Raw genomic sequence first — 24,728 nt, 5'->3', positions numbered from 1 at the left:
TAGTGGTGGTGCTTTAAGAAATAGGAAACTCCCAAGTAACTTTCAGTGTCTTGCACATAGTAATTGCTTTAAAAAAATTGTTGGTGTTGCTTTTCAACTAGATTCAAATCACTATGAAGAACTAGACAGAAATAACAAGCAATGGACATGATGAAAAGATGGGTAGAATCTCATGCCCTGAAATTACAAATAAAAACAGCCTTAAAAAGAATGGAAAGCTAAAGAATGAAATTCTGAAGCAACATTTTAAATGAGAAATATAGTTGAGATTTTTCTAAAGAAAACAATATGATATTTTTACCATGTTTAACATATATTGTTTTACTTGCCATTTAGGGGTGGGGAAAAAGGGGAAATTGGAACACAAGGTTTTGCAAGGGTTAATGTTGAAAAATTACCCATGCATATGTCTTGAAAATAAAAAGCTTTAATAATTTATTTGAAAATAAAAAAAAAATGATTAATTTATTTATTATTTTATTTATTAAAGCTTTTTATTTACAAAACATATGGGTAATTTTTCAACATTGATCTTTGCAAAACTGTTCCAAAATTTTCTCTCCTTTCCCGCACCATCTCCTCTCGATGGCAGGTTGTCTAATACATGTTAAATATGGTAAAATATATGTTAAATCCAGTATATGTATACATATTCATATAGTTGTCTGGCCGCACAAGAAAAATTGGATCAAAAAGTAAAAAAAAAAAAAAAACAGAAAGAAAAGAAAATGCAAGGAAGCAACAACAGGAAAGAGTGAAAATGCTGTATTGTAGTCTACACTCGGTTCCCACAGTGCTCTCTCTCTGGGTGTAAATGGCTCTCTTCATTATTGAACAATAAGAACTGATTTGAATCATCTCATTGTTGAAGAGAGCCACATCTGTCAGAATTGATCATGATACAGTCTTCTTGTTGCCTTGTATAATAATCTCCTTCCTTGTTCTACTTATTTCACTTAGCATTAGTACATGTAAGTCTCTCCAGGCCTCTCTGAAACATCCTGCTAATAGTTTCTTATAAAACAATAATATTCTGTAACATTCATATACCGCAATTTATTCAGCCATTCTCCAATTGAGGAGCATCCACTCAGTTTCCAGTTTCTTGCCACTACAAAGAGGGCTGCCACAAACATTTTTGCAAATGTGGGGCTCTTTCCCTCCTTTAAAATCTCTTTGGGATATAAGCCCAGTAGTAGCACTGCTGAATCAAAGGGTATGCACAGTTTGATAACTTTTTGAGCATAGTTCCAAATTGTTCTCCAGAATGACTGGATCCGTTCACTCATAGTTCCACCAACAATTTATCGGTGTCCTAATTTTCCCACATCCCCTTCAACATTAGTCATTATCTTTTCCTTTCATCTTAGCCAGTCTGAGAAGTGTGTAATAGTATCTCAGAGTTGTCTTATTTCTTTAATCAATAGTGATTTGGAGCACCTTTTCATATGATTAGAAATAGTTTCAATTTCTTCATCTGAAAATTATCTGCTCATATCCTTTGACCGTTTATCAATTGGAGAATGGCTTGATCTATTATACATTTGAGTCAATTCTCCATATATTTTAGAAATGAGGTCTTTATCAGATCCTTTGGATGTAAGAGTGTTTTCCCAGTTTATTGCTTCCCTTCTGCATCTTCCCTTGTCTGCATTAGTTTTGTTTGTACAAAATTTTTTTAACTTAATATAATCAAAATTATCTAAAATAAAAACAAATTTAAAAAAGAGAAAACAATATGAATATACAGGAAACTCACTAAAATTACTTTTTAATAAAAAAAAATCTTTAGTGTTTTATTTTCCGGAAGAAATTTCCAACCTTGTTTTTAATGCATTCCAATTTTTCTCTATTCCTTCCTCCTCCCTTCCCATTGAGAAGGTAAGCAATTTAATATAATTGAAAGTACAATTATTTAATTGAATATACAATATATAGTGAATATATAATACATATGTAGTTATGCAAAAAATTTCAATATGTTGTGAAAGAAAACATAGTTTTCTTCAACTTTTCTTCAACCTCAAGAAAAATAAAGTTTAAAAACTATGCTTAAATCTGTATTCAGACATCATCAGTTCTATGTCTAGGGATGAATAGTATTTTTTATAACTCCTTCAGAATTCTTGGATCAATGTATTCCTGAGAATAGCTAAGTTGTTCATAGCTGATCATCGTACAATATTGCTATTGCTTTTTGTACACAGGACAAAGTACACATTTCATTCTGCAAGTAAGTTTTTCCATGTTTTTCTGAGAGCATAACAATATTCCATCACAATTACATAATACAATGTTTTCAGCCATTTCCCAATTGATGGACATTCTCTCAATTTTGAATTGCCTTTTTCAGAAAAGAATTGCAATAAATATTTCTGTACATATAGGTGCTTTTCCTTTTTGTTCTTTAGCTCTTTTTGTATACAGACCTAGTAGTGACATAGCTAGGTCAAAGAGTATGCAGAGTTTTGTATCTCTTTGGGCATAGTAACAAATTGCCCTAAAGAATGGTTGAATAAGTCCACCAAAACACCAACAGAGCATTAATAGCTCATTTTCCCCTTACATTCTCTCCAAGAGTTGCCATTCTTCTTTGATAAATATTATTTCCTTTCATCCTATTCTCTGTTCTTGTTTATTCTATTCTCTCTCCTTTCATCTTTTCTCTCCTCAAAAGTGTTTTGCTTCTAACTACCATTTCCCCCAATCTGTTTTTCTTTTGATGTTCTACCCTCTCTCTCTATTCCCTTACCCCTCCAACTTTCCTGTGGGGTAAGATAGATTTCTACATCCAATTATTCCCGCTTTGAGCTAATTCTGGTGAGTGTAAGATTTACTCACTCTGGTCCACCCCTCCATCTTCTCCCTCAGTTTTTCTTCCTCTTTTATATGAGACAATTTATCCCATTTTATACATCTATTGACCTTTCTCCCAATATAATCCTCATTTTTACTCTTTTTACTTTTTTATTATCCCTTTATATTCAAATCACACCTGTGGCCTTTTTCTCTGTCTCTTTATGTCTTTCTGTCCCTCTCTCTCTCTTTCTGTCCCTCTCTGTCTCTCTCTCTTAATATAAAGGTATGCTAATGACAATTTTTTTTATATTACAAGTATTACATGTAGAAATGTAAACAGTTTTACTTTATTAAGTTCCTTATTATTTTTCTTTCCTGTATATCTTTTTTATGTTTTTCTTGAGTCTTTGAAACTCAATTTTTATATTCAGTTCTGGTCTTTTCATTAAGAATGTTTGAAATATTTATTTTCCCCCTGAAGGATTATACTTAGTTTTGCTAATTCCTAACTCCTTTGCCTTCCAGAATATTATATCAAGCCTTTCAATTCTTTAATGTAGAAGCTATTAAAGCTTTCACAATACTTCAACTGTTTCTTTCTGGATACTTGCAATATTCTCCCCCTGACCGGGGAGAGCCAGAATTTAGTTATAATATTCCTGGGAGTTTTCATTTTGGGATGTTTTTCAAGAGGTGATAGGTGGATTCTTTCCATGTCTTATTTCATCCTTCAGTTCTAGAATATCAGGATACTTTTTCTTGATAATTTCTTTAAAGATGAGGTTTAGACTCTTTTTTTAATATAGCTTTCAAATAGTCCAATAATTTTAAAATTATTTTTCCTGTAACTATTTTCCAGGGAATTGCTTTTTCAATGAAATATTTTATGTTATTTTCTATTTTTTTCATTCTTTTGACTTTGTTTTATTTTGTCTTGAATTCTCATAAAATCATTGGTTTCCATTTGTTTAATTCTAATTTTTAAGAAATTATTTTCTTCAATAAGCTTTTTATTTGGTCAATTCTACTTTTTAAGGAGATTTTTTTTTTCTTCAGTGAAGTTTTGTGCCTCTCATTACATTTGACCAATTCTGCTTTTTACAGTATTATTCTTTTCTTTGGCTTTTTTGTGCCTCATTTATCATTTAGTTGGCCCAATTTGGTTTTTCAAGTATTATTTTCTTCAGTATTGTGTCTGTGTATCTCTTTTATCCATCTATTGACTTATTTTTCAAGATTTTCTTAAATTACTCTCATTTCTCTCCACAATTTTTCTTTTACTTCTTTTGCTTGATTTTCTAAATCCTTTTTGAGAGATCTTTTATAGAGTGAGACCAATAAATATTTAGATTTTTTTGTCTTCTTCTGAGTGTATCACCATAATGACTTTCTATGATCCAATTTTTTTCCCTGTAATTTGCTCATTTTTTTCTAGTCTATTACTTGATTTTTTAACTTTTAACTTTCTTAAAGTTTGACTCTGCTTCTAGGGTGGAATGTGCAATGTCCTAATCTTCAGCATGTTTGTGCAATTGTTTTCAGAAATACTGCTAGGGATCTAAGTTTTTAATTTTTCCAAGGTGGTATGATCCAAGAAGGCCTGTGTTCTGTTACCCAAGGCTGAGTTTGCTGGAGCTGGCCTATACTTACAGAATTGCATCTTGACTCTCATCCAGATAGGTCAGATCTTTCCTATTGACCTCTTAAATTGTATTAAATTATTTTACTCTGGACTTTTGTGAGTTCTGCCACTTAAGAAACTTTAATGGTATTATTTAAAGATGTTCAAAGGTGTTTGGCTCCTTCTCCCTGACTAAAATTTTAAGAGACAAGCAGAGAAGATAAAAGCAAGGGAAAGTAACTAAAAATGAATTTTTTAAGTTGTAAAAAAATTATAAGAATACTCAGAAAATTTAAAGTAGAGAATTACTTGAGGTTTTGATGAATATTAAAGACCAAGAAAGATTTTTTTAATTAGTTATCTTGAAATAGATCAAAGAGAGATATTTAAGATCATTACTTTCCAGTCATTTCCCAACTGTAATATTTGTACTCTAGTCATTCCTTCTTTCCACAAAATAGAGGGAGAAAACTTTGCTCTTCTCTCTGAAACTATCTTTAATTCAGGTAGATGAATTTTCTTTTCTTCCCTAGATGAATCCCCTGCCTCACTCACTGATCATCTATAAATACTGCATCTGAGAAAATACCAGCCTGTTCCCTTTTCTAGATTGTGTTACCCCATTACAATGGAAGGACTTTGAGGACAGGGACTGTCTTGCTTGCCTTTATTTCTATATCCAAAGTACAGTACCTGGCACATAGTAAACACTTAAAGAATGATATATGCTCTCTAAAACCAACAGCAAACATCATCTGTAATGGAGAGGAGCTGGACACATTCCCAGGGAGATCAGAAGTGAAACAAGAATGCTCATTATCACCACTATCATTCAACACTGTACTAGAAATGTTGGTTTTAGCAATAAGAAAAGAAAAAAGAAAATAAAGGAATTAGAAAAGGTGACAAGGAAGTAAAACTATCACTCTTTGCAGATGATATGATGATATACTTTAGAGAATCCTAGAAAATTCACAATTCACAACAATTCACAGCTTTAGCAAAGTTGCAGGATATAAAATAAACCCACACAAATCATCAGCATTTCCATATATTACTGATAAACCCCATCAACAGAGATAGAGAGATTTCATTTATTACTGTTGACACAATAAAATACTTGGGGGGATACACGCGCTATTAGAACTATATGAACATGATTACAAAACACTTCTCATACAAATTAAGTCAGATATAAACAATTGTAAAAATATCAATTATTTATGGGTAATATCATAATAAGAATGGCAATTCTGCCTAAATTGGTCAACTTGTTCAGTGCCATATCAATCAAATTGCCACAACATTATTTTATAGAAGTAGGAAAAATAATAACAAAATTCATCTGGAAGAGGAAAAGGTCAAGAATATCAAAGGCATTAATGAAAAAAAAATACAAAGGATGGTAGCTTAGCAGTATCAAACCTAAAACTATATTATAAAGCAGCAGTCATCAAAACCATTTGATATTGGCTAAGAAATAGAGTGGAGGATCAGTGGAACAGGTTAGATACACATGACCCAATAATCAAGGCCTCTTGCAATCTAGTATTTGATAAACCCCCAAAATCTAGCTTCTGGAATAAGAGATAACTATTTGACAAAAATTGCTAGGAAAACTGGAAAATAACATGTCAGAAACTCAGCATAAATTTACATATCACACCCCATACCAAAATAAGGTCAAAATGGATACATGATTTGGTCATAAAGGATGACATCATAAACAAATTAGGAGAACAAGGGATAATTTGCCTATTAGACCTTTGGAGAAGGGAGGAATTTATGAGCAAAGATGAACTAGAGAACATCATGAAATGCAAAACAGACAATGTTGATTACTTTAACTTAAACTTTTTTACACAAATAAAAGCAACAGAAAAAAAAAAGATTTTTTAAAAAAAGTATAAAGCTGGGGGGAAATATTTACAGCTAATATTTTTGATAAAAAACTCATTTCTAAAATATATAAAAAATTGTGTCAAATTTACAAGACTACAAATCATTCCCCAACTGATAAATGGTTAAAAGATATGAACAGCCAATTTTAAGATGAAGAAATTAAGGCCATCTATACTTATATGAAAAAATGCTCTAAATCACTGTTGATTAGAGAAATTCAAATTAAAACAACTCTGAGGTACCACCCTACACCTCTCAGATATACTAAGATGGCAGGAAAAGACAATGGTAAGTGTTGGAAGGGATGTGAGAAAACTGGGATACTAATGAATTGTTGGTGGAGTTGTGAACTGATTCAGCCATTTTGGAGAGCAATTTGGAACTATGCCCAAAGGGCCATTAAACTGTGCACACCCTTTGAACTAGCAGTGCCATTACTGAATCTGTATCCAAGGAAATCATAAAGGAGGGGAAAGGACCCACGTGTGCAAAAATGTTTGTAGCAGCTCTTTTTGTAGCAAAGAATTGGAAAAGGAGTAGATGACCATGAGTTGGGGAATGGCTGGACAAGTTTTTGTATATAAAGATAATGGAAATTATTGTTCTATAAAAAAATGAAAACAAGCTGATTTTAGAAAGGCCTGGAAAGATTTACAAGAACTGATGCTGAATAAAACAAGCAAAACCAGGATTACGTTGTACACAATAACAGCTACAATGTGCAATGATCAACTATGAAACTCTTGGTTCTTCTCAGCAGTTCAATGATCCAAAGCAATCCCAACTTTGTTCAGAACATTCCATCTGCACCTAGAAAAAGAACTAAGGTGACTAAATATAAAGCAGCACATGCTATGTTCACTTCTTTTCTTTTGTTTTGTTTTTTCATTTCTCCTATGGTTTTTTCCCTTTTGCTCCGATTTTTCTCTCCCAACATAATTCATAAAGCAATGTTAAAATTACAACAAATAAAAGAATGCTTTATCTACTTATCTATTTAGTCCAACTTTATCATTTTATCCATGAAGAAGAGGGCCTGAGAGAACATTTTGGAAGTCACAAAGGTAGGTAAGGGTAAATATTAGATACTGGTTTCCTAAGTCCTAATGCAATGTTCCTTAATAATTGATATGTGTTAAATATTAAGTATTAAATATTTAACACCTATTAGTTGTTAAGTATTATGTTAAGAACTTTATAAATAATCTCATTTTTCCTAACAAAAACTCCAAGAGTTAGGTCCTGTTATTATCCCAAGTGAGAAGAGTATTAAGTAACTTTTGAAAAGTCACACAGCTAATTAAGTATTGATTCCAGCTTTTGAACTCAGATCTTCCTGACTCTAAGAGTAGCCCTTTATCTACTTTACCACCACCTCCAAGAGAAAAAAAAAAGTACAGATCAATTAGTTAAGAAAGAAAGAAAGGGGGAAACATAATATGTTTAAGATGTTGCCCTTATCTCCAATAACTATCATAATTATCTTCTTCCAACTTAAATGACAGAACTGGTATTACATGAAAGGATCAAAAATATTAGGAATAGAAATCTCAGAGGCAATTAATCCAAACCTATCATTTTACAAATGTTAAAGTGGAAAGGGTTGACCCCTAGTTCCACAACTAGTAAATGTCAAAGCCAGGATTAGACATCACATATCTAGTCTCTTTAGTCCAATGTTCTTCACACTGTCCCCACATAATGGGTGACATCCTGGCTTCTATTATCTCTTTAATTGCTTTTTAATGTTCAGTTCAAAAATGAGAACACTTTGGTTGGTTGAAAAAAATGCAAGGTCCCCGTGTGATTATCTTGGTTCTCCAACCATGAAGGAAATCTTTATTCTTCATGTCTCAATTTCATTTATCATCTTTGACTTCTCTCAGCTCTTTGAAAGCTAGCACACCTTGCACTGAAAATGCATCTTCTGGGAATCTTCCTCTTGGCAAAGAGACATTTTATTTTCTTATAACTATTGGGATCCAATTGGAGTGTGTGTTTATTTTTCTTCTCAGTGGAGGGTGAGGTAAATAACAATTGAATGAAAAGCATTATGTTTCTGCTGCTTTCCCTCCTCTTGTCTTTTTTCTTCTCAAAAAAAGAGGTTAAAATTCAGAAACAGAGGAACAAAACATTTAACAGTCTCCACAAAAGAAGGGCTGTGAGTCATAACTTATTAAGAACATAACAGAAAAAAAGTGTCATTATAATAACTGCCTAGAGCTCACCTTCAAAAAATGCTATAATGAGAGTGTACTGTGGTTAATTGAGAGACAATGCTGGTTCTGAGTGAAAAGTAAGAATATGAATCCCAAACTGAATCCTTAGCTAAGTGTGTGACCTTGTGGAAACACTTTATCTGTTTCCCAAGGCCTCTGTTTCATCATCTGAAAAATATGGAGAATTATATTCTCACTATGTACTTTCAAGCTTTATTTCTCACATTTACTCAGTTTTGCCTAAGGTCACACAATTTGTAAGTAACAGAAGGAGGATTTGAACTCAGGTCTTCTTGAGTCCAAGTGCAGTTCAGCATATATTATGACATAATATAGATAATAGCTGCATTGTACATGTCTTATTTTCTCCTATTAGAATGAGATCAGAGGATACATCAATCCAATACCAGCAACTCAATTTAGTACCCACTCTGTATCGGGCACTAGGAATACAAAGATAAAAGGAAAAACATTCCCTGGAAATAAAAAAAGTTTAATTCTAATGGACTAGAATGTAAATAAAAATGTATTATTATCTTTTGAGGAAGAAAAGATTAAAAGTAGGGGAAATTAGGAAAAGTCTCATGTATTACATAGCATCTATTATATAAAAATATATAATATATATCATTACATATATATATATTTTTTGAGAGAAAGAGAGAGAGAGAGAAGAAGAGAGAGAAGGAGAAGAAGAGAGAGAGAGAGAAGAAGAAAGAGAGAGAGAGAAGACAGAGAGAGAGATAGAGAGACAGAGAGAGAGAGAAAGAGAGAGAGTAAGAGAGAGAGAGAGAGAGAGAGAGAGAGAGAGAGAGAGAGAGAGAGAGAGAGAGAGAGAGAGAGAGAGAGAAGAAGAGAGAGAGAATATGAGTGAGTTGAGGAAACTTTCCATACATGGAGGACGATATGTACAAAGATTACAGAAGTGGGAGATAGAATGCCAGATTTTTGCCAAAGCAAGATAACATTGACAACTGTGTGGAAGATGGATTGGAGTAGAGAGATTAAAGGCAGGGAATTAATTAGGAGGGTTTTGCTGTAGTACAGGGGAGAGGTGATTAAAAGTCTGAACATGGCAACTGATGTCCATAGGATGAAGGTAAAACAGAGAAAAGTTTTGAATGATTTTGTAGTAAGCAGAAGAAAACCAGAAAATCAAATGGATGACCTGAGAAAAAAGCAGAGATCAAAGGCAAGACATACAGCATGAGATAACTAGAGTTTAGTAAAGAAAGACCAAGACAGAGAGACAGAGAAATCTCTATATCATGTAAGGAAATAAAATTAATTTAAATATTTTATTGTCAAAGGATTCAAGAGGTAAGAGCAGATCTATGACCTATAGATTCCTTGCTTCTTCCTTCCTATGTAGAATGTAGTATAAGACCAGGAAAACTATTCAGTCTTCTATATATTTAAAATTTATTTTCCTCTTTTCATTTTAAAAATATTTTATAGCATGTTATATTTATGAAATAAAATGTCAGATTAAAAGGAACAATGAGAATCAGTAATGAAATATTTTCTCATATTTCCATTATCCCTGATATGTTTGACTATATTGATCACATACTGACTTATTTTTTCCCCTTCCCCTTTCCAAAATGTGACAATTGTAGCCTCTTTTCTCTCTTTTTTTATTAAAGCTTTTTATTTTCAGAACATATGCATGGATAATTTTTCAACATCGACCCTTACAAAACTTTGTGTTCCAAAATTTCCCCTCCTTCTCCCCCCTCCCCTTGAGGGGGATATATATATGATAAATATGTTAAATCCAATATATGTATGCTATACAATAATCTTGTGCAGCCTCTTCTCTATCTCTTCCTTGCTATCACCAGTCCTCAGAAGGAAACCTGTTTCCTTCCACAAATGAGTCAACCTTGGGGAATATAGGAGAAAGAAAAGGACCATTCAACAATATCAGAGATGCAAAAGCAAGGCTGAATCAAGTCACTGGACCATGGATCAAACCATCTGGAAAGCAAACTAAGTCCAGATTCTTTTTCTACCAGGTATAGCAATGACCTAAATCACATTGCAATCAAGAAATGTTCTAGAAGAGATCTAAATGTCGAATAATTTGACATTGAGGAAGGGCTATGTAGAGCACAGTATCAAAGATAGGGATGACAGAGTGTTGCCAGAAAGGAACCATCTGCTTCATTCCATTTGATGGTATCTATCACCATTGTACTGAATTAGACAGAATAGTGCAAGGCATTCCTCTCTTACTCTGATTATTAGCCACAGATTCACTGTGTTCTAGGAAATATGAGAGATCCACCATCTATTCCTATTTCCCAGATTGTTGGCACATCAAACTGAGCTAAGATGCTTCCTCTAGGAACTTCCAGCATTTGGTAATAATCCCTACCCTTGTTCATGTTCACTATGTTTTATGACAAGTCAATACAAGTCACAACATTTTCCTGGCCTGGACCATGAGAAAGAGATAACATGGTATCATCAAGAAGAGCTTGATTTAGATCCTATCCCTAATAACATATAGACCATGCTGTGCAAGACAAATCACTTAACCTTTGGGACCAAGTAGAAATAATTTAACTATTAGAGTAAAAGTAACTTGATATTGGTAGAGGGATTTCCTCAGTGAAGCTGACTATTAGTTAATAAAGTCTCAGATTCAATTTAAAAAGACAAAGAAATAAAACAAGGACAACCCTTTCTTATTGTGTGTATGCCCATGAGAAAGACAATATTTTCAAGAGCATTACACATGATTTGTAGAAAAAGGAAACATAGCATTGAAATATCCCTATTCTAGGAGTAAAAATTGCCTTAATACTTCTGGAATAATTAGTCCATATTACACTCTACTTGATGTTAGATAGTGCTTCCATAGTAATATTAAGTTACACAGCATTTATGAAGTGCCTACTATGTACCAGGCTTATACATAACATTTTATTTGATTATCTAATAGTGCTTCTTTAGTTATATTCAGTTACACAGCATTTATGAAGTGCCTACTATGTACCAGCTTATATATTACATTCTATTTGATGTCTAATAGGCTTCCTTAGTTATATTCAGTTACACAGCATTTATGAAGTGCCTACTATGTACCAGGCTTATATATTATATTCTATTTGATGTCTAATAGGCTTCCTTAGTTATATTCAGTTACACAGCATTTATGAAGTGCCTACTATGTACCAGGCTTATATATTATATTCTATTTGATATCTAATAGGCTTCCTTAGTTATATTCAGTTACACAGCATTTATGAAGTGCCTACTATGTACCACTTAGTGCTAAGATCTGGTTTACAAAGACAAAAAACAAAAACAAAAACAAATTAAAAAAAAAAAATAAGAAAAGTCCCAGTCCTCCAAGACTGGCATTCTGGGGGAGATTCAAAATGCACATAAATAAGTACATAGGAAATATATTAAAGAAAATACAAAGAAATGATCCCCGAGACAGGTGGTTGGTGGTCAATCTTTATAGGCCTGAGGGGGGGATTAAGGTGGAGAAATGACATTAAGCTAAGGCTAAGAAGAGAGTTTGGAGTTCCAGGAGGTAGAGGTGAGGGGAAAAAAATCTTTCCAAGCATGAAGGACAACTTAAACAAAGGTAGTAATGAAATGCTGGGTACAGGTCAAGTAGACCAATTTGGTTGGAACACAGAATTTCTGATGAATAAAATAAAATCACACTAAAAAACCAGGTCAGAGCCAGTTGATGAGTGGTTTAAAATGACAGGCTAAGGATTCTGCATTTTATCCTAGAGGCCATCAGGAAACATTTAAGTTTCTACAACAATACAATCACAGTGGCAAGCCTGCATATTAGAGATGGCAATTCTGGCAGATATTTGAAGAACTACTATGTTGAAGAGGAATTGGATTTTTCTGCTTGGTCCCACACAGCAGAACTAGGAACAATAGGAAAAAATGTCAAGGCAAATTTAAGGTCTATGCAAGGCAATTATGTGACATAATGACATACATGTGTATATATACACATATTACATACATATAAGTACAAATATGTGTGTATGAGTGTTTGTATTTTATGTCTGTGTGTGTAAATATACATACATAGATAAACACACTTTAAAGAAGATTCAAAGATAGTACTGATCTAAACACCAGAAGAGGTTTCTGTTCAATTTAAAAATGTGTGACACTTGTGGAAGGACAGGGGCTTGTACCAAGAAAAAAAAAAAGATTAGGAAAATGAGGTTATCTGGGACACACTCTAGTGAAGGATTTTAAGAGTTTAGTGGTGAGGTATTGTTACTTGATACATCCTATGTTGGAAGCCATCATAAAGGATGCCAGGACAGAGTAAGGATTGGGAATCAGCATAATGCACATACATACACACAGTATGTTTGTATATATACATATATATATGTATGAATATATTCATATGTGTATGTACAGATATGTATATACATGTGTATAAATGCATCATATATATGTGTACATATATATATGTATATGTATCAAAAAGAGCTATCATCATACTTATCTATGTAGCTCCAACTGCAACAGAGATTACAAATCCTAAAACATGAACAGAATTCAACATTGGAGAATGATTCCAATAAGTTAATTTTCCTTTCTTAGAAATTCTCCTAAATAAAGGTTAGTGATAGGGGATATTTAGCTATACCAATATTCTCTCAAATGTGGGTATAACAGGGTCCAGAAACAGGACACAGGCATTCAATCAATAATATGGTTATAGGATATGGAAGAGTCTTTATTTTAAAGAAAATACATCATACACTAAAGAATTAAAGGAACCCATGAACAAATTGTTGAATTATAAGCATTCAAGGAGCATATTAATATTCTCAGACATGGGAACTAAACTTGAGGTTCTTATCTGGTTAACCCTCTGTCAATGCCAGTGAGTAACTTTCATAAAGAATATTATATAGACTTCTTCAAACTCCCCATCCATGGTTTAGACATCCCCTGGAAGTCTACTTTGGTGATCACTGAACAAGCAATTCCCTTTCCATAACAATTATACTTTGTATCCCAGTAATTTTTCTTTCCAAATAAAACTTTAAACAGAAACTATGTGAAATTCCCTCCTTTTTCTTAAAGGAACACACTGGATCAGAAAATCTCTCATTAGAAGGTTGAAATTCTTAGTTTTGAAATTTCAAATCCTGCAACTCTTCGATTTGGGGTTATACCCATTAAGGAAACCCTCAAAGATTTTTGTTGCCCATTTTCATTCTCTACTGAGGTGGCTAGATTCTAGGATCATACTTTCTGGTGAATTAGAAATGGAGTCTTCATTTATAAAGGCATTTGAGATTCAGGAATTGTGTTCTTGAGCACACTCCTCTCAAACTGTATACAAACATAGGTCTAAGACTGCTATATGTTTTTGCTATAAGTCTTGGGATGATCAAATATTGAAGAAGACACAAGGGAGAAAAGCTCCTAGAGAGTAAGAGCACTAGGTTGCTATCATTTTTCTTATATAAGTTACAGATAGTAGTAACTTACCCTCAGTTCCTTCCTATCAATAAGGCATCTGTTGGTCTATTCACATTCTTGGTGGTAAATGTTTTTCAATTGCCTTCAAAGGATAGCTCATTTTGGGTAACCTCATCAACTCAATTGGACTATTTCCTCAAATTGATCAGGAACTTCTTTAATTCACTCTTCATCTCATGTTATTAATACTATTTTGAAGATCGAAAAATGGTATCAAGAGAAGCAAAGAAATGTCTGGGCCAGATCTAAGTGCCTCAATCATATCCTGAAAGTCTAAGTATTTCCACTATACCAGAACTATCTGAATTCCTAAAAGCCTCACTATGACATAATCTCCTGAGATCATGACAGAAGAGCATGTCACAGGCAAGCTATTTTATATTTCTGTTGACACAAAGTAGCATAGGAACATAGGATTTCAATCCAGATGGACTTTGAGCATCCAAGTTGCAAGGTATTGTTGTTTATTCCTCATTCTCAAAGACAACCAAAATATCAAGAAGGCTATGCCATGACATGCAAGTGAGTTGGATTTGAGTGAGGGAGAACTGTGCAAAATCACCAACAGGACACCTGGAGATGCTCCTGCAGGGGAAAACCTTGGTCTTTTTAAACTAAGTAAGGTCTTTTAACTGGTTTCAGTTTGACTGAGATGACACTCACTCAGCAATTAAGGCTGGCTAAGAATTGAGGCAAAAAACAGTCAAAAAATACACATATATTTATACACATACAAATACATATATAAATATATATGTGTGTATATATTTGCATAGCAAGGAAGAAGAAATAAAGGAAGAAAGGAAGGAAGAAAGGAAAGGAAGGAAGGAAGGAGAAAAGGAGGGAAGAAAAGAAGAAAGGAAGGAAGGGAGAAAGGAAGAGAAGAAGGGAGGGAAGAAGTAAGGAGGAAAGGAAGGAAGAAAAGGGTGAAGTGAGGAAGGAAAGGGGAAAGGGAGTCAAGGGAGGGAAGAAAGAAAGAAAAAGGGAGGGAGGAACAAAGATAGTTGGTCCTCAGCAGGATAGCTCCTACTCACAGAGGTTGCTGTTTGTCCTTCTCAAAGATGCCAATGACATCAGGAAGGTGATGCCATGACATGCAAGTGAATTTGATTTGAGTGAGGGAGGCCTGTAAACTCTAGGTTGCCGGTGTGAAGAATAATAACTGAAGAGTCAAAAAAAAGTCATAATCAGGCTCCAAAGTACATTTGGGAACATATCAAGGTCAACCTTTGCTGGAAGCTTTAAGCAGATACAGGGAGGTTAATCCAATCATCTCTAAACCTAAGTAAAAATAATTATGTCATTTCTTTGAACTTAAAATGAGCCTGAGGCAAAATAATTCAGCAGGTGAATTTAGCTTATCTTTCACCCTCCTTGATCCTTGCTTACCCTCTCTGGAGAAATAGCACAGGGTCATAGGAAGAATGCTAATTTTAAAAGCAGATGACTTGAGAGTGAGTCCCTTTTCTATCACTTCTTAGGGTCACAGAGCGAGAAATAGAAGAAACCTTAATACTACCCTCTTTTTTCAACTCAACTGAGGCTCTACAGGATGACATAACTTCTAAAATCTATAGACTGAGTATCAGGATTGGGATTCAATATCTAGATCCACTGACCCTGAATCCAAGACTATTTTCATGACACCAAGCTGATGTTCCCCTCTTAATAGCTAGATAGACCTAGGAAAGTCACTGCACCAGTCATAAGCTCACTTTTCCCTATGTATAAAATGAGGATCAAAACACTCACATCATTTATACTCCATCGCTGTGTGTATGTAGTCAAATGAAATAACATAGGAAGTGAAAAAAGGAAGGGAAGAATAGAAGATGACAGCTGATACTTTCCCTAAATTAAAGTGGACATGTTAAATAGATGTATTAGTTCTAAAAACAGTCAAGTCCTTGGAGATCCATCGTATTTTAAAATAAATGTGGTCATGGGTCAGCAGTGAATGGATAAAATTGGAATACTTTTTGAAACTTTACCTTTTCTATCTTTAGGAGGTAGCAGAATTAAAAAGAGTAATGGATCTGGAGTCAGGAAAACCTGGATTGAAATCCTACTTTAGACATAATAAAGTGTCTAAGTCTCTTAAACTCTGTATGTCTGTTTTTTTTCATTTGTAAAATAGTAATAATGATAAGGTCCTATCTTCCCAGAATTATTTTGAAAATAAAATAAAATTTATAAAGTCTTTTTCAAGCCATATAGTACCTTATCAACATCATCATCATTATTATTCATGGACTCTTTATCTAGTCACAATTAATTCAATTTGAATAGAAGGCAAACTCCAGTAGCCTTTCCAGTAGCTGTTGATTGAATCTCCAGCTTAGGGATAAGGAAAAAAAAAAAAAAAAGAATCAGAGATGAAAGGACTTGTCCATGACCATAGTGTCAGATCAGGGACACATTAGTAATTCTCTAGAGTTTTAACCTAGGAAAAAAAAGCCTTAGGGATGTATCTGGTGGCAAAATGGCTAGAACATGGACAGAGTCAGGAAGGCCTAAAGTGAAATCTTAAGTAAAAACTTAAGCTCAGTTTGTCTCAGTTTCCTCAATTGGAAAGATGATCACAATAGCACCTACTCTATAGGGCTGGGTGAGGATCAAATGAGATCATATTTATAAAAGGCTTAGCATAGTGCCTAGGAAGTAGTAGGCAGTATTTCAGTTCTTGGTCACTTTCCCTTTCTTTAATACTCCTATAATAAGTCATGCAATCTATCTAATTAATCCAATTCAATAGAAATTTATGTTGACTAATCTCAATAGGTGCCTCAGAGCTGCATGAAAATCCTATTATTTTTTCTTAAGCAATTATCCATCACATTCCCCAATGAGGTTATTCCAAATATTGTCTTCTCTCAAGTATTCTATACAAATTCATTCTCCCTCAGAAAAGTAGAGCTATCCCAGTAATTTTTTGAAGGAAAAGAAAAGGCATCCAGGGTGAGTTCTGTCTTTTTTCTAAAAATCATTCAATGCAATAACTCATTCTCCACTCCACTGCTCTAGCCTTCTGTTATGACTCTGTTCCTTGCCATAGTCAAACCCACTTCTCATCCCCTTTCATTTTCTTTCATAATTTTCTTTCATTCATCTCCTACTCCTAATGTTCAATCACTTCCTTATCTATGGCTACAGATTCCTTCATCACCATCTACAAGCATAATCAGGTTTCCTCAACCTTAAAGCCAAATCCAAACTAACAAAAACTTTTTTTCATGCTGACATTCTCCCAGGATAGTAGTCCTAAATATTTTGTTTTGCATTTTTTCCTTCCTTTCACAATCATTGTTCTCTGCAAATTAATGACTTGGATAGTTTCAGATCAAACTGGTAAGACCTCTACAAACTAATTCAGAGCTGGTAAACAAACTAGGAATATTCTTTATATAATGACAATGGTATTATAGAGAACAACTCAGAAAAACTTTACAATTTTTACAAATGCAATGTAAACTCTGAATCCAAAGGAATGAAGATAATAAACTGAAAATGTAGAAGGAGATATACGTTTTCTGGAATAGACAATATGGGAATATGTTTTCCTCAACTAGGATGTTTATGACGAGTTTTATTTTTCATGTGTTTTTATAGACCCTGTCCAATTTTAGGAATTGGGATTGTGAGAGTGGCACATAATAAATGCATATAAATATATTTTTGTGGCCTATATATCTTACATGTTTTTATAATATGCTATTCTCACTATATATATATATATAGTGAGAATAGTATATTATATATATATTACATACATTAATGCATATCAATTTTTGAAATAAGATGGAGGGAAATCCACAGTTAGTAATCATAATTGTTAATGTGAATAAGATGAAACAGAAAGGAATAGCATAATGGATTAGAAACCAGAATCCAACAATATGTTGTTTATAAGAAACACACTGAAAGAGAGAGATACTCACAGACTTAAAATAAAGGACTGGAGCACAATCTATTATGGTTCAGCTGAAATTAAAAAGACATGGGTAGCAATGAATTACAGGAGGAAATAGCAAAACTATACTAGTGAGAGTGCTCAAAATTCCCCTCTCAGATCTAAGCAAATCTAATCATAAAATAAATAAGCAAAAAGTCATGGAGATCAATAGAATCTTGGAAAAATTAGATATGATAGACCTCTGGATAAAAATGATGGAAATAAAAGGAAATATACCTTTTTCTTAGCTGCACAAGTAACTTGATTAAAATTGATTAAAAAAAACACTTCACAATCACATGTAGAAAAAAAATATAAAAGGTAATCTTTTCAGACAACAATCAAATTAAAATTTCATTTAATAAAAGCCATGAAAGCACAGTTTAAAATATAATTGGAAATAAAATGATAAAATTCTAAAGATGGGTTAAGTCAAAGAACAAATTATAGGAAAAATCAATAATTTCATTAAAGAGAAGAATAATGATACAACATTACAAAATCTGTGGAATGTAGACAAAGTAGTAATTAGGGAAAATTTATAATTTTTTAATTCATATATCAGTAAAAAAGAGAAAGAAAAATTCAATGAATTGGGTGTGCAACTAAAACAGAAAAAAAAAAAAATAGAAAAAGAATACCAACATGAAAAACCTGAAAGTCAAAGGAGAGATCAATAAAGTTGAAAAGAAATCTACAATTCAAATAATAAACCCCCAAACTGGTTTTATGGGAATTAGAGAGCAGAACACAATTAGATAAACTTTTGATTAATTTGTTTTAAAAAAGAAGAAAACCAAATTTCCAGTATCAGAAATGAAAGGGGTAAATTCACCCCCAACTAAGAGGAAAGTAAAGCAATAATTAGGAGCTATTTTGGTAATTGGATGTCAATCAATCAGACAATCTCAGTGAAATGGATGAATGTTCACAAATATATAAAGTATCCAGATTAATAACAAAAGAAGAAATAAAATAATTAAATATCCCTATCAAAGAAAAATAAATGAACAATCAATGAGCTCCCTAAGAAAAAAAATTACATAACCAGATGGATTTAGAAGTGAATTATACTAAACATTTAAGGAATAATTTATCCCAATATTACATAAAATATTTGAAAAATAGGTAAAAGAGTCTTAACAAATTCCTTTAATCACAGAGAGACAAATATTGTTTTTTTACCAAGGAGAGTGAAAACAAAGACAACAATACACTAGTTTTCTTAATGAATATAATATAAACATATCTCAATTTTAGGGAAAGTGTTGGTAGAAATGGTCATTTTTATGTATTACTAACTAAAATAAAGTCTTTTATGTATTAACAAAATCATACAATTATACCAATAGATTAAAAAAAGTATTTGACAAAATATAATAGCCATTCCTTAAAAAAAAAAAAAAAAAAAAAACTTGAAAGCATATGAATCAGTGGGTCTTTCTTAAAATCTTATTTGTCTGTCTCTATCTATCTACCTACCTACCTATCTAGCTAGCTATTTATCTAAAACTAAGAGCAGGCATTAGTATTTAAACCTTCTTCAGAAAATCAGGAATGAAGCAAGGTTATTCATTAATACTACTATTATTAAATATTATACCAGAATTACTAGCTATAGCAATAAGCCAAGAAAAAGAAATTGAAGGAATAAAAATAAGCAATGATGAAATAAAACTATTAATTTTTGCAAATGAGAAGTTGGTAAGCTTGTATAAACCCCAGAGAATCAATTTAAAAAGTTGTTGTGACAAAAAGTTTCATGATATAAAATAAACCCATATAAATTAGCAGCAAGAAATTGAATGGGATGTTCCATTTTAAAAAATTGCAGATTGTATAAAATTCTTGGAAGGCTATACGGATCTAAACATTTGAAGAAATATTGTCTATTGCTTGGCTGAGCCAAAATTATAAAAATGCCAATTCTACATAAGTTAATTTACTTATTTGGTGCCATACTAATTAAACTAACAGGGAATAATTTAAAGGTAGAAAATATAGTAATAAAATTCATCTGGAAGAATAAAAAGTCAAGAAAATCAAAGGAATCATTGAAAAAAAAAAAAATCTAAGGAAGATGGCTCAGAAGTTCCAGACAAATTATATTACAAAGCTGCAATCATCAAAATAATCTGGTAGTAGTTAAGAAACAGAATAGCAGATTAACTACACAATACACAGTGATAAATGACCACAGTTATCTAGTGTTTGATAAACCCCCAAATCCAAATCTTTGGAGAAAGAACTCAATATCGATAAAAAATTCCCAAGAAAACTGGAAAGCAGTTTGGCATAGACTAAGTAAGCAAAGAACATTTAACACCCTACTCCAAGATAATGTGAAAATGGATAAAATGATAAATCATGAAGGTGATATTATAATTAAATTAGAGAAGAATTGGATATTGTGTCTATCAGATTCTGTAGATAAAGGAAAAGTTTATGACCAAAGAAGAGATAAAGAAGATTATGGAATGTAAGTTTTGATTACATGAAATTAAAATTTTTTTGTACAAATAAAATTATTTCTTCCAAAATTAGGAGGAAAAAGGGAAATGAGTGTGTATCAGAGGAAGGGAGAAGGAAGGGTGCTTCATGACAAGTTTCACTGATAATGACCTCATTTTTCTATTATATAGGGAACTTAGCCCTTTTATGAGAATAAAAGTTATTTCCCAGTTGATAAATGATCAAAGCATATAAAAAGGCAGTTTTGAACAAAAAGAAATCAAAGCTATTAAGAGACAACTGAGACACCACTTGACACCTGTAAGATCGGCTAATAAAGGAAAATGACAAATGCTGGAGAGGATGTGGAAAAATTTCTACAATAATTGCCTTTTGATGGAGTTGACAACTAGTTCAATTTTGAATAAGAAGTAGATCCAAAGGGCTATAAAACACTATACCATTTTACAAAGCAATTCTGATAGTAGGATTGTATCCTAAAGAGATCAAAGAAAAGGAAAAAGGATCTATTTGTACAAAAACTACTTATAGCAATTCTTTTTGTGGTCACAAAGAATTGGAAGTTGAGGGAAAGCCTATCAATGGGAAACAGCTGAATAAACTGTTTTAAATAATTGTAAAGGAATGCTATTATATTAAAGAAAATGATGAGCAAGGTGGTTTCAGAAAAGCTTAGGAACACTTATATGAAGTGATAACAAAGTGAAGTCAGAGGAACCAGAACAATGTACATAGTAACAGCAGTATAATAAGAATTACCAACTGTGAAAGACTCAGCCACTGATCAAGACAATGATCCAACGCAATCCCAAAGTATAAAAGATACTTGTACTATCCACCTCCAGAGAGAGAGAGAGCGCTGATGAACTTTTGAATGCAAAATAAATCATATTTTTAATTTCCTTATCTTTGTTTTATCTTGTTTGTTCTCTTTCATAAAATAATTAACATGGAAATATGTTTTCATAACTTTATATACCACTATCAATTGTATGCTTTCTCAAAGAGAAGATGAGAGGGAAAGAGAGAATCTGGAACTCAAAAACTTTTTTGAGGGCTAAACATATTACATTTAATTGGGAAATAGTGAACAAAATAAAAATTTTTAAAAATAAAACAAAATTGTCTTTACTCTTTCCTTTTTAGTTCCTTTCTTCCCATTTCTTTCTTAATCTCTTTTATTAGGCTTCTTACCAAACTACTAAATTGAAAATACTCTTTCTTCCCAAGGTTACTAGTGATCAATCTTTTCATTGCCAAATTGAAAGACTTCTTAGACATAATATTTCTTGACTTCTTTGCATCATTGGATGCCATTCATCATTCTCTTCCTCTTGAATAACTTCTGAGTTTTAAGCTCTATCTACTTATCTAATTGCTTCTTTTCACTCTTTTTTACTGATTTATCTTATATGTTATGACCATTTGCTATGGATATTCTTCAAGACACTTATCAAATTGTCCCCCCTCTCTTTCCATAATTCTCATGGAAAAGCTTTTTCTTCCTTCTTTTCTGTTCTTTCCTAATTCTCATCCTCTCTACCTGACCTTTCTTTGTCATTCCTTTTGCTACATTCCAATTTACCATGCACAGGCTACCTTAGATAGACTTTCTTTCTCTATTGCTACTCTTTCATCAGAGGATGAGCATTTGAAGAAATTTAGTTCAAACCTCTTTCTACAAATAAGGAAACTGAGGCTAAAAGTCAAAGCAATTTTTCCACTGTTACATGGTACATGCTAGTACCACTATCTAGGCTACTATACCAAGGCTCACATTTTTAAATTCTTAAAACTATCCTCTTCTTGTGAGTTACTTCAGTCTTCAATGAAATGAGACATATTAAATAGCATGCCATCTGGATCTGTTCCTTTTGAAGAATATTAACCAAACTTAAAGGATGTCAAAAGTCATTGTCACCAAATTTCAGTGGCAATAAGACTGCAAATATTGCATCATCTACATATCTTTAAATGTATAATTAACTCTCAAGCCATGCATGTTAAGCCATGATAATATTAATAACATTAATAAAGTAGTAATCACAATAGTGTTAGCAGGAGTCATAAGAGGTCATCTCACTCTTCCCTTTTACTCTAGCAGAGAGTGCTGTCCAAAGTCTGGCAGCATTTTTCTTAAAGAAGATTAAATCACTATTTATTAGCAAAATAACAAGTGGTGAAAAAATTAAAAGGACTGCTTATTCTACTGCTTAGATAGATTTAACAGAAATCTAGAAATGGAAGGGAATTCAATGGTTCAGCTATACAACTTGTACATTTACATATATCACATATATGATAAAAACATAAGATTCTTTAAAGGAGAAGTTATAACCCTTTTCTCTTACTGTCTCTTACATTAGAGGGGAATTTAGACATCTAGAGGGAGCAATGGATAAATCCTTGATCAGGAATCAGGAAGAACTAAATTTAAATCTAGCTTTAAACAGTTTCTAGCTGTGTTGCACTTTGTAAGTCACTTAACCTCTCTCTGACTCAAATTCCTCAATTGAAATAGCATCTGCCTCCCAGGGTAGTGATGATATTGAAATGAGGTAATATTTATACAACATTTAACATAGTAATAAATATGTAATAGGCATTTAATCAGTCCTTTTTTCCCTATGCTAAACCAAGATGAACACAGATTATTACACACACAATAGTAAATATTTAATAAAGCTTATTGAAATGAAATGAATTCATAATATTTCCTGATAATGTATAACTTTCTTGATTTAGCAAGTATTTTTTGAGTATCATGTCAACTTGCTACATATTATAAGAAAAAAGACACAAAATGTGTTCTGATTAAAATTGATTATATACAGAAATGAAATACACATAAGAAATTATGAAATTATAATATGTATGGTTTTATATAAGCACATGGCAAAGGAAAATAAATGAAGCAACTTGGTGATTCAGTAGATAGTGTGTTAGACCTATTTAGAATTAGAAACATCTGAATTCAAATCCTTAAACATTTAAAAGCTGTGTGACCCTGACAAAGTCAGTTAACCTCTCAAATTCAATTTCCTCATCTTGCAAATGGGTATATTAAGAGCATCTGTCTCTCAAAGTTATCGTGAGGACTAAATGAGACAAGTTTGGTTTTTTTAAGTGCTTTGCAAACCTTAATGTGTATTATTGTCATTTTATCAATAGATCACATTTCTTTATTGCTTTAAGACTTATAAAGAACTCTCCTGAAAACTTTCTTTGCAAACTACTTTGCCAAGTCAATAGCAAATATGTTATTTATCTTACTTTATATATGAGAACTCTGAGACCCAGGGAAGTAATATAACAGGATAGGCGTCACATAGCTAGTATGTGAACTAAAACCCAAACCCAGATTTTCTGACTTCAAGTTAGAGGTTTAAATGCTATAGAAGGCAAGCAGTGGGCTACATAGAAATAAGAAGACATGATTTGTACTCCTAGCATTAATACTTGATAGCTATGTGGCTCTAAGCAAATCAATTCCCTATTCTGGGTTATGGTGTGACTAGCCATGAAATAAGAATGGTGGGGTCCTTCTAGTACAAAAAGATTCTAGAATTGCAAATGGACTGAAAAATCTGAATTTGAGGAACTGGCAAAGAGTTCAGGGAACAGTTGCTTTTGAAAGGATTTTTCTAAGGCGAATAGGGGAGAGGATAAACATTTCCATTGGGCAGAAGAAAATGAGTAAAAAATGTTAGAAATTGGGGTGTAATGGTACATTTATAGGACATAATAGGTAATGTTCAAGTTATTGGAAACATCATCACTATGGGAAGATAATGAGAGATTTGTTTGCATGAGGAGAGGACAGGATATAAACAAATTTTTAACTGCCAGGAAGAACACTTTGGACATTATCCTATAGGCAAAGGAAGTAATAAGATTTCAAAAATCCACTAATTTCAACAATAACGAAAAACATATTTCCTCAAGTATTTATCATGATGTTACAGAAAATACCTTAAACTAAAAGTCAAAAGTTAGTTTTTAGTTTTCCAACTCTTAACTTGTACTTTAACATCTGACCTTCTTTGGGCTACAGTTTCTTAACTTATAAAAGATGATCATTCTTTGTATTCTATTCTATCAATGCCTTTCTTTATTCTACATTGTTCCTAGTTATACTTTTGGTATAGATACCATAAATAGCAGTCGGTATATGGATCAACTCAATTATGGTGGCAATCATAGATTTCTGTCCTTAGTCCTATTCTGTTGAACAAGTTTTTGACAACAGAGATGAAGCTACAGAACA

At 32.6% G+C, this 24,728-nt stretch overlaps 1 protein-coding gene across 1 annotated transcript in view; it reads right to left on the bottom strand.

Moving 5' to 3' along the window:
- The window catches only part of FAM135B (family with sequence similarity 135 member B), a 372,619-nt gene extending 357,887 nt beyond the window's left edge, over positions 1-14,732 (bottom strand). The window contains 1 exon segment of the mRNA XM_074264776.1: positions 14,047-14,732. The gene's annotated coding sequence lies outside the window, so the exon portion shown is untranslated.
- Positions 14,733-24,728: the final 9,996 nt, after the last annotated feature.

This window comes from Sminthopsis crassicaudata, chromosome 1 (genome assembly GCF_048593235.1).
Source record: "Sminthopsis crassicaudata isolate SCR6 chromosome 1, ASM4859323v1, whole genome shotgun sequence".
NCBI lineage: Eukaryota > Metazoa > Chordata > Mammalia > Dasyuromorphia > Dasyuridae > Sminthopsis > Sminthopsis crassicaudata.
The sequence above is the reverse complement of the archived record's forward strand: the minus strand, read 5'-3'. Positions and strand labels throughout refer to the sequence as shown.